At 33.2% G+C, this 12,221-nt stretch overlaps 1 protein-coding gene across 1 annotated transcript in view; it reads left to right on the forward strand.

The window, feature by feature from the left end:
• Positions 1-2,461: 2,461 nt before the first annotated feature.
• LOC139512374 (aromatic-L-amino-acid decarboxylase-like) overlaps positions 2,462-12,221 on the forward strand; it is a 31,101-nt gene continuing 21,341 nt past the window's right edge. The window contains exon 1 of the mRNA XM_071299972.1: positions 2,462-2,591. The gene's annotated coding sequence lies outside the window, so the exon portion shown is untranslated. The remainder of the gene's footprint in view (positions 2,592-12,221) is intronic.

Here is a 12,221-nt window from a genome sequence, read left to right on the forward strand (position 1 = left end):
TTTATGTAAAGAAAATTTCCTATTATCCATGACCCAGAAAGTACAACATTAATTGTTTAGAATTTATATCAGGTTATTATATTCAGGACAGTATTTTCTTTCTCCTACATGAGGGAGGGTAGGAGGGGTCCTGATCCCGAAATCCCGAGCTTAAAAACACGAAATCCCGAAATCCCGGGCTTAAAAAAACGAAATCCTGAGGTCCCGAAATTCGAAAAAAAGAATTCCCGGATCCCGAAAGGGTCAATCCTGAAATCCCAAGCTTAAAAACACCCGATCCCGGAGTCCCGATAAAGGTCCTATCCCCCTCCTACATGTACTGTAGAAAAATGTATATATGTATCATCATTTTCAAATTGTTAGACTTTTTAATTTTCTAATGTTGTACAGTGTCAGTAATTCACTTATTGAAAATAAATGCTTCTCAGAAGTTTTGGAATACATGTAATAGCATGTACCTGCTCAGTGTGTGTACCGTACCTTAAACTTTACAGTCTTACAAAAATAATGTTTTTGATTTTTTTACTCATTTTCTTACATGCATGTACAACATGTACAATGTATGTACAATTGTACTTGTATTTTAAGTATTCCAAGATTATAACAGTAATTATGAAATTTTGACACACCATTATCATGTAGCACTATATATAGATTTTCCAAATTCATTCAGAGCAGCAGACCCTTTCATCTTTACTACAGTTCTGTAATCAAGGAGGGAACATGTTTTCACTTCCCCCAAACGAAACGAATAGAAACCAGTTACTTGACTGAAGTTGAACAAGGTAACAATTGTACCAAAAAAAAAAAAAAAACTTCCTAAAGTGTACATGTATTAGAAAAAACTTATGAAAGTGATTCAATAAACAAATGAAAATGGAAAAGACATTTAGGATTGTAAAACAACTTTGGGATATATTTAAATGATATACCTAACTTTTATAAACATGATCAAGGCTACATGTACATACAAAACACTTTTCAAAATTCATCATACTAGTAAATGCACATGCAACAGTAAACTTCCATTGCAAGTACTAATACAAATTTATGCAGACTTCATACATGTATATTTATTTAATTCACTTTCTGTGGAACAAACCTAGCCTCTTATTTGAAATTGTGTAATAATACAGAAGTATTCGGTTAAAGTACAAATAAAACATGAAATAAGACTAATTATGTAATTATGTTTCAATCAATACATGTAGATGATTGCCTGAGACATGTTAAAAGCTCTATTAAATTAAGAACATAAATTATGCAAGGTTCACAAATTTGAACAGAAGAAAGTATTGGTCTAATTTATTCGCAACTATTTTTCATTTATCATGTTTATTACATGTAAGAGAAACTGATTAAAGTATTGCATAAACAGTATTTCAACACCGGACTTCTGTTAAAGACCATACATTTACATGTTCATGTACTGATGTACATTTACTGTGGACCTCTTTATATCGTTTTTAATGTTTCATCAGAACTGGACGTTGTTCTTTTACATTTTCAACATGTTAAAATTCATTACACATTTACACACATTTAAGTGCAAAGGATGTGCTGAAAGAGAATCAATTTGACAAAAATGTTAAAATTTAATACACGTTTGAAAATGTCTGTAAATTGCACATAAAATCACTTCAAAAATTGATGTAATTGTTAGAATCCTATCCCTTTAGCTAGTCACAATGATGATCTGGCTCTGCTGCTGAGGTTGATGTAGTTCTTTGCAAATCGCCAACTGATCTAAAACTGCTGCTTTCCCTTGGTGTAAAAACAGCACTAGCACTGCTTGATGGCACAACATTAGCATCGTTAATTTGCCTTCTGATCTTTGTAAGTTCTTCGGCTTTTGTGCTAGCATAATGATGATACATCATTTTAACACCTGTTACGACAGAAAGACGAAGTCTTAAATTATATCGAAAGGAATTCTTTTTGAATTTAACAGCTCTTTTGTAACGAACTTCCAAGTCTCTTATTTTCTGATCTAACAGGGCTATTTGTTGACACGCCCTCTCGAATTTAATCCTAGCATCACTTTCCTTTTCCAACAGATGACTGTGGTCCATTGATGTTCCTCTATCAACCGTCCCTGCCATATTAATGTATACTTTTTGTGAGGTCTAAGAGCAAAGATAACCTTGAATATTCTTATTGTGACAAGAAATATAGGTTCAGCATGTTGAAACACTTATAACGTGACGTTGAGAAACAGCTGTTTTTGTACACATTCTATCTGACTGCGTGGGTATAAATAATGGCGAAATTTTGACCAGGTATTTTATCTTTATCCTACAATTGTTATTTCGCATACAGGACTAGGTATTGCGTGTGTAAAGACTGGTGAATGAGAATTATTTTTTTCGGAAATCTCTCTTGACAATAAACAGGAAGTGAATATATTCCCAATATTCTCGGGTTTGATCCATATCGCTACCACTACATTCGGAATGCCTCTGTGATTATTCTCACTCCTGCAGTAAACAATAAAACATTTGTCTTCATGAAACTGCTACACGTTTATAACTGATTTATAGGTTGCAGTTAAAAAAATTCGACATAAACAAATTACATGGTGGAGAGACTTGGTATGTGAAAATTACAATTTATTTCTAAAGTTTAGGTGTTATATTTAAAATCCAAAAATTATCTGTACGGTAATGATTTTTGTTGTTGCTAACATTTATATAAAAGCAAAATGAAAATAATATTGTCTAGAAAAGATAATATGATTTCATTTATACCAATCATGATGCCCAAAATTTGAGCTATACACTCAACTGAATTACAAAACAAAGCACAGTTTATGATTAGAAAGTTTGGTCAATATTTGAGAGGGGGGTCAGCACCTTTTGTAACGACCCCTCTGTCCACCCCTCACTATATATGCGCACCAAACCATGGCAGAATAATCAGTCCGTTGATTGTGGCCATTACCTGGCAGAAGCAGAAGAAGCATTATTTGTATAGTTAGTCTTAAAGTACTTTACAAATCCTTGGTTTGGTTCAGTTTTGTCAAAGTAAGCTAAAACATCATTGATGTATTACTGACTTGCAAGTCAATAATTGAATTTATTAACATGCAACCTATAGTTTGACCTTTTTGCCAGGTACAATGTATTAAGCCTGTGGTGGTCAGCTTGTTCATTCATTAAAAAGAAAAGTATGTCAAAATATAAAAGAATATTGAAAAGTGAAACAAGGGAGACATAGAAATAATCATTTCAGAACTGATCATCATAATCATGACAATCATGGCCAACTAAAAAATTCACATATATTTTTATGCCCCACCTATGATAGTAGATGGGCATATTGTTTTCTAGTCTGTGCCTTCATCTGTTTGTTCGTTTGTCTGTCCGTCCGTCTGTCTGTCCGTCCGTCCGTCGTCCACACTTCGGACAATAACTCAAAAACACTTTCACCAATTTCCATGAAACTTAAGTGAATTGTTTATATCTATTGACGTAAGCTCCCTTTGGTTTTTTTTTAATTTCAGATTTTAAGTTTTGGATTTATGGGGCTTTATTCATAAAAAAGGGGGGATTTTCAACACTTCGGACAATAACTCAAAAACTCAAAAAGGCTTTCACCAATGTCCATGAAACTTTGGTGAATTGTTTATATCTAGTGATATAAGCTCCCTTTCAATTTTTATAAATTTCAGATTTTAAGTTTTGGATTTATGCGGCTTTATTCATAAAAAAAAGGGGGATTTTCAACACTTCCGACTTCGGACAATAACTCAAAAAGGCTTTCACCAATGTCCATGAAACTTTGGTGAATTGTTTATATCTATTGATGTAAGCTCCCTTTCAAATTTTATAAATTTCAGATTTTAAGTTTTGGATTTATGGGGCTTTATTCATAAAAGAAAGGGGGATTTTCAACACTTCGGACAATAACTCAAAAAGGCTTTCACCAATGTCCATGAAACTATTATAAATTTCAGATTTTACATTTCCGTGTTATGAATTTTTATGCTTAAAAAAGGGGGGATTTTCCAATTTTGGGACAATAACTAACACTTTCACAAAATTTTATGCAACTCTGATTAATTGTTTATATCTATTGACATAAGCTCCCTTTCCATTTTTATAAATTTTAGATTTTACGTTAAGTAATGAATTTTTATACTTAAAAAAGGGGGATTTTATGAAACTTTGGTGATTATATTAATGTAACATCCCTTTTGATTTGTATATATATTTCTAGTTGATCATATAAATTCATTTAAAGCATAAAAGACAAGTTAAAAGAGCAACGGGCGTATCATGGCTCAAACCGTTAAGTAATTGTCCATTAACCTGGAAACCCTTCCCCCCCTTTTTTTGCACCTTATTCCTTAACGGTTTGAGCCATAACTCCCAAAGACACTTCTTACCATCCCTTTGTGGTATTCCTATATCCAAAATCTAAATACATGGTTAGATTCAGCATATAGAACCCCAAGAATTCAATTTTTGATGAAATCAAATAAAGTTCAATTTTGGACCCTTTAGACCTTGATAATTAACGGGCCCAAATATTATAAATCTAAATACATGGTTAGATTCAGCATATTGAACAACCCCATATATATATTTTTGTTGAAATCAAACAAAGTTTAATTTTGGACCCCGATTTGGACCAACTTGAAAACTAGGCCCATAATCAAAAACATTAAGTACATGTTTAGATTTAGCATATTAAAAGAGGGACGACAAAAAATTGGAGTTATTTTTCTTTGTCCAGAATGGTTGTTGAATCACCTTAAACCAATGCTTTATGAAATATTCTTTGAAAATTGGAGTTATCTTTCTTTGTCCAGAATAGTAGTTGAATCAACTTAAATCATTGCTTTATACAATATACAATGTATATTTGCTTTTACTACCAACTAATAAATTAAAACAATCTTTACCATTCAGTGATTACAAGCACTTTTTTTACATTTTAATATTTTATGATGTATTTAAATGAGTAGTTATTGTTGCAAACTCCATTAGAAATTTGAATTGAGATTAGTTTTCAATTAAGGGAGGGGGATGTGAAAAAAATGGGGGGGGGGGGGGGGGGGGGTCAATTTTTCTCATTTCAGATTTCAGAAATAAAAGAAAATTTCTTCATACATTTTTTTGAGTGGATTATCAATCAACAGCATAGTGAATTGCTCAAAGGCCAAAAAAAATTTTTAAGTTCTTTAGACCACATTCATTCTGTGTCAGAAACCTATACTGTGTCAACTATTTAATCACAATCCAAATTCAGAGCTGAATCCAGCTTGAATTTTGTGTCCATACTTGCCCAAACCGTTCAGGGTTCAACCTCTGCGGTCATATAAAGCTGCGCCCTACGGAGCATCTGGTTACTATTTCATTCTATTCTTTATCCTTTGATCTCTATCTATTATATTTGTCCTAAACATGCGTGAAATATTTGCCACTGGACATAAGGCAACCAAAAATCAATCAACTTATTCTGTATATTTCATCATTTCTTTTAGTAGTCAGCACTCCGGTGTTGACATGAATATCAATAATGTGGTCATTTTTATAAATTTCCTGTTTACCAAATTTTGAATTTTTGAAAAACTAAGGATTTTCTTATCACAGGCATAGATTACCTTAGCAGTATTTGGCACAACTTTTTGGAATTTTGGATTCACAATGCTCTTCAACTTTGTACTTGTTTGGCTTTATAAATATTTTGATATAAGCGTCACTGATGAGTCTTATGTAGACAAAATACGCGTCGGGGTACTAAATTATAATCCTGGTACCTTTGATAACTTTATTATGTTATCTATAGGTTTGGTCCAGCCCCTTATCTATGTTTTGCACATTATTCTCTCTATGTAAACCCAATTCCTGTTCTGATAAATGATGATTCTAATGCAACAACGTTTGTAACGTTCATTTTGATTGGATAACTTCACTTTCTTACATGGCATCAATTGACAATTGATGCTATGGGACGTACGCGCAAGCGCAGACGGCATATGACAGATTTTAAATACATGTTTTAACGTTGTTTTCTGTCAGTTTCATTAGAATGGAGATAACAATATTGTATTTTAAGCTCCGACAGCATCAATTTGGGATTTGATGGTCGCAAATACCCGTTTACTGTCTCCGCTAACGCGTCGCCAGTAAACTTAATTTGCGACCATCAAATCCCCAATTGATGCCGTCGGAGCTTAAAATACAATACAGTTATCTCCTAACTCATACATAGCATCATATGTGGTTATTACAACAAGAAACATATACATATTATAATAATTAATGTATTCTAGGACTTATAGATAGATGTCATTAATCTCAGGTCATGTAATAAAGTAGGTCTTATAAAAATACTATAGCATTTTAATTTTGATAATTATATATATGTTTATATATTTGATAATGCCATTTTTTTTGGAAAAAAGGCAGGAGAAAGGCGTTTTTAAAAACATATTAATGGGTCGCGTTTTTTTGGTCTTCGGAAGTTAGCTAGAAGAAGTCTATTTCTTTTTTTTTTTGCATTGGGAAGATCTTCTGGCTCTCTTCCACTTCTTCTTTTTTTATAGGTTATTTAGACGGCAGAGGCACATACCAAACATGGCGTCATTTAGTCTAAATGAAATTAATAAATTTATGAATGCAGATATATTGGAATGTGAGATGTTTTATAAACGTTTTTATGGTATGACAGTATGACGATAAGCTGGATAAATATAAGAACTACACGGACAATAACTGTTAAGGGACAATTATTTGATATTCTAGGGAAGGGATTTGATTGATTGGTGTTTAAAGCTACTTTAAACACTATTGGGCTATCCGTGGTGGGGAAGGGAAGAGAGGGCATTATTATTCATTTCAATCTGTCGCTAATCATGCCTATTTTTCAGCTCTTACCAGGCAACCATATTCATATATGAAATCCTTCTGTCCCCCACCCCAACAAATACATAAATTTAAAATGGCTCTTATTTAACATAAGTGTAAATTGATTGATTGTATGTTGCTAATTTTAACACCCAGTGACAAATATTTCATGCTTGTTCATGAAAACACAAGTTTAGAGTTCAGGTATATAGTATAAAAACAAAGAGATGGAATGTGATTGCTAATAAGGCAACTATCCACCGGAGTTCAAACATGAAGTGGATGTAAGCAATTATAGACAATCGTAAGGCCTTCAACAATGACAAAAACCTGATACTGTAAGGTCGTCTATAAAAGGCCCGACATGAAAAGTGTAAACAATTCAAACGAAAAACTAACAGCCTAATTATACATAACAAAACAATTTACAAAATATCAAATATGAGTCGAGACATGAACCAATGACAACCACTAAACTACAGGCTCCTGATCTGGGACAGGTAAATAAAGAATGTGGCAGGGTTGATATAGAAACGAAGATGTGGTATGATTGCAAATGAGACAACTCTCCACAAGAGACCAAATGAAACAGAAATCAACAGCTATAAGTCACTGTACGGCCTTCAACAATAAGCTAAGCCTATTTCGCATAGTCAGCTATAAAAGGCCCTGAAATCACAAAAATATAAAACAAATCAATCGAGAAAACTTAACAGCCGAATATATGTACAAAAAAATTAACGAACACAAATATGTACATGTACAACAAAGCAACACACGGCAACCACATACATACAGAATGTGGCGGGGTTAAACATGTTAGCAGGATCCCAAATCCTCCCCCTAATCTGGGACAGCCGTGTAACAGTAAAACAACATGTTTGTGAGCACTCAATCCATCCAGAAGCTAGGACAGTGATGTAACAGTACAGTCAAATAGCAACCTGCACAATCAGTTGCAATAAGATTAACTTAAAAGATCGGAATGAGACACACACAAAAAACAATAATTTTAAGACAATAGATACAAAGCACCGACATAAGAGTATATGCAATTAATGAAAATTTGCTGCAAGCTAATATAACAACTAGAACTGATTTAAATCTTGTTCTTCCAGATTGGGTTATCAATTAGTACACAACGTGCGGCAAAGGATTAAAAAAATAAGAAAACAGTCTGAGAAACGTCTGGTTTACATGTACGTTGTATATAGATATAAGAAGATGTGGTTTGAGTGCCGATGAGACAACTCTTCATCCAAGTCATAATTTGTAAATGTAAACCATCACATAGGTCAAAGTACGGTCTTCAAAACGGAGCCTTGGCTCAAACCGAACAGCAAGCTATAAAGGGCCCCAAAAAATGACTAAACCCCTAACGGGAGGGATTGTACCTGATATTCATATGATGAAGACATAATCTTTCAATCAGTTTAATTGAGGTCTGGAGCTGGCATGTCAGTTAACTGCTAGTAGTCTGTTGTTATTTATGTATTATTGTCATTTTATTTATTTTCTTTTGTTACATCTTTTGACATCAGACTCGGACTTCTCTTGAACTGAATTTTAATGTGCGTATTGTTATTCTTTTACTTTTCTACATTGGCTAGAGGTATAGGGGGAGGGTTGAGATCTCATAAACATGTTTAACCCCGCCGCAATTTTGCGCCTGTCCCAAGTCAGGAGCCTCTGGCCTTTGTTAGTCTTGTATGATTTTAATTTTTAGTTTCTTGTGTATAATTCGGAGTTTAGTATGACGTCCATTATCACTGTACTATTATGCATATTTTAGGGGCCAGCTGAAGGACACCTACGGGTGCGGGAATTCTCGCTACATTGAAGACCCATTGGTTACCTTCGGCTGTTGTTTGCTCTATGGTCGGGTGGTTGTCGCTTTGACATATTCACCATTTCCTTTCTCAATTTTATTTTATAGTGTAAACCATTTAAAGTCTAATCTATTTAAAAAAAAAAAAAAACGATATACGTGCATATAAATCCATATACAATGGAAGTTTATGAAAAGTGGACCGAACGTTTTGACCATCGAAATTTCACAATAGAAATACTAGTTAGGACCACAAGATTTTAATAAAACAGCCAGTGCAGGACTCACACGAACGCCAGATTTAGATAGCGGGGCGATATTCTGATGTGTTTTTGTAATTATTGGTCACCCATGTTAAGAAAGAAAGGGGGAGAAATCCAAACAATTATCAACCAATCACAAACATTGTTGCAAATTTGACCTTAAGACGTCAAAGAATTTCCCATAATGCAATTATTGCATATAAATAAAAAAAACTATTATACCAATTGAATAAAAAATATTGCATTCAAATGATTTTTATACCAATTGAATAGAAAATATTGCATTTGAATGAAAATTATACCATTTAAATGAAAAATTATACCATATAAATGAAAATTATACCATTTGAATGGAAAATTATACCATTTGAATGGAAAATTATACCATTTGAATGAAAAATTGTACCATTTGAATAAGAAATATTGCATTTTAATGAAAAATATCAAATTTTTGCAACCAATATCATGCCATAACTGGTTGGTTATTATCTTGAATATTATTATAGATAGAGATAATCTGTAAACAGCAATAATGTTCAGCAAATAAAGATCTACAAATAAGTCAACATGACCTAATGGTCAGTTGACCCTTTAAGGAGTTATTGCCCTTTATAATCAATTTTTAACATTTTTTTCGTAAATTTTTGTTATCTTTTACAAAAATCTTCTCCTCTGAAACAACTAAAACAAAGGAGTAGGTCCGGTAAGGACCGATTTTGGCCTCAAATTTCAGGTTCATCTGACGAAAGATTTTGACCACTTTTTAAACACTTAAGTGTCTATTTCATTTGATTCAATTAGTTTATGTGAAAGATTTAAACTAATTATACCCCCGCTTTAAAAAAGGGGGGGTATACTGTTTTACCTCTGTCTGTCCGTCCGTCCGTCCGTCAGTCAGTCCGTCCCACAAAACTTTCGTCACATTTTTCTCAGGAACTACACATCCACCCTTTCTGTAATTTGGTATCAACATTTATATATGTCAGCCATACCGTGTGATGCGTTTTCAGATTCATCACTTGACAACTTCCTGTTTACCGAACACTTGTATGATTTTACACATGATAGCCAAATTGAAAATTTTCGTCACATTTTTCTCAGGAACTACAATACAAGGATTTCTGAAATTTGGTTTCAGGATTTATATAAGTCAGCTTTACCGTGTGATGCGTTTTCAGATTCATCACTCGACAACTTCCTGTTTACCGAACACTTGTATGATTTTACACATGATAGCCAAGTTGAAAATTTTTGTCACATTTTTCTCAGGAACTACAATACAAGGATTTCTGAAATTTGGTTTCAGGATTTATATAAGTCAGCTTTACTGTGTGATGCGTTTTCAGATTCATCACTCGACAACTTCCTGTTTACCGAACACTTGCATATTTTTACACTATTAATATTATCCACTTGCGGCAGGGGTATCATCAGTGAGCAGTAGCTCGCAGTTTCACTTGTTTAGTCATTGAAAACGATCCGATTCAAGCTCAAATATGAAAAATCAACCAAATATGTCAAATATATCCGCAAAATGTCACTTTTTAGATGGTTTTTATCAAAAATGAAAGTGGCCGCATCCGTGTTCATCCTCAACCTTTATATATGGTATGAATTATCATCAAATACAACTTACATTTCAATATTAAGGATGAACACGAATGCGGCCACTTTCGTTTTACACGGAAACCGTCTAAAATATAACTTAAATGCTCGAATTGTGAAGATTTTAGTAATTTAGCATGACTTAATGGTGCTAGTACCCGATATATGTGCATTGTATTGTCAAAAACAGCCCATATTTATGTAGCAGAAGCATTCTACTATCCAATTAATAACTAAAAGTTTACATTTAACAATTTTGTAAAACTACTATATTTTGGGGCCAAAAAGGGGTCTTACTGGACTTATTCCTTTAACCAAACTTGTACACAATCATCATTAGGGTATCTAGTTTAAAAAATGTGTCCAATGACCCCGCCCGCGAACCAAGATGGCTGCAATGGCTAAAAATAGTACATAGGGTAAAATGCAGTTTTTGGCTCATATCTGTGAAACCAAAGCAGTTAGAGCAAATCTGTTCATAAGGTTAAGATCAGATCCATCTGCTCTACATTTTTAGACCATTCAGGCAACCTATTGTTGGGTTGCTGCCCCTGAATTTGTAATTTTAAGAAAATTTTGCAGCTTTGGGTTATTATCTTGAATATTATTATAGATAGAGATAAACTGTAAACATCAATAATGTACTGCAAAATAAGATCTAAAAATAAGTCAACATGGACAAAATGGTCAATTGATCACTAAAGGAGTTATTGCCCTTTATAGTCAATTTTTAACAATTGTCATAAATTTTGTAAATTTTTACACAAAATATTTTCCACTGTAACTACTGGGCCAAGTTCATTATAGATAGAGATAATTGTCAGCAGCAAACATGTTCAGTAAAGTAAGATCTACAAACACATCACCATTACCAAAACACAATTTTGTCAAAAAACCATATGTGTCCTTAGTTTAATATGCACGTACAGAGACCAAAGTGAGCGACACCGGCTCTTTAGAGCCTCTAGTTTTAAAAGATTAAGCTATAGACACCTTGTAAATATTCAATATATGGAAAATGACCTTGTTAGCCCTTTCACTTGTACAATTCTTGCCAGATTTTCATAAAACTTAAGCTGTAGGTTACAATACACCATTAGATTGTATGGGTGCTTCCATTTTATGAGCATAACATGGTATTCAGAATTAAGAGTATGGCTTATCCTGATTGGTTGATATTTGTGCCCGTTATTTTTTATTATAAGAGACTCTGCATTATATCAAAGGCCAAACAGATTATTTTCCTTAGCCCTAACGGAAATGAGATGTCTTTTCAACCCTAGGAAGAGACACGTAATTTTTAAGTGCAAAATTGATAGGCATGGGAGATAAGTACAAATATGTTAAGAAAAGCAACGCGAACCTATATTTTTTGGAATAAAAATACTGTCAGAATAACTTTTCTGTAATTTAAGCAAGGTTTCATTAAAAAGATCAACTTTCTAAAGTCTGTATCTCAAAAAAGGCTATCATTGTCGCTATGGGGGAAATTAATTGTTTATTTCAATCTGTAGGTTATAAGTAGTATAGTACTTATTATAATGGTGGACTATTGACTTTTTTAAATAGAGTTAAATCCTTGGAAATATTTAATGTATTGAAAATGGCCTTAATAGTCTCACAGGTACAATTCATGCCATTAAACTTTTACTATAGGTTAATATCAGCAAT

This window comes from Mytilus edulis, chromosome 2, assembly GCF_963676685.1.
Source record: "Mytilus edulis chromosome 2, xbMytEdul2.2, whole genome shotgun sequence".
Classification (NCBI taxonomy): Eukaryota; Metazoa; Mollusca; class Bivalvia; order Mytilida; family Mytilidae; genus Mytilus; species Mytilus edulis.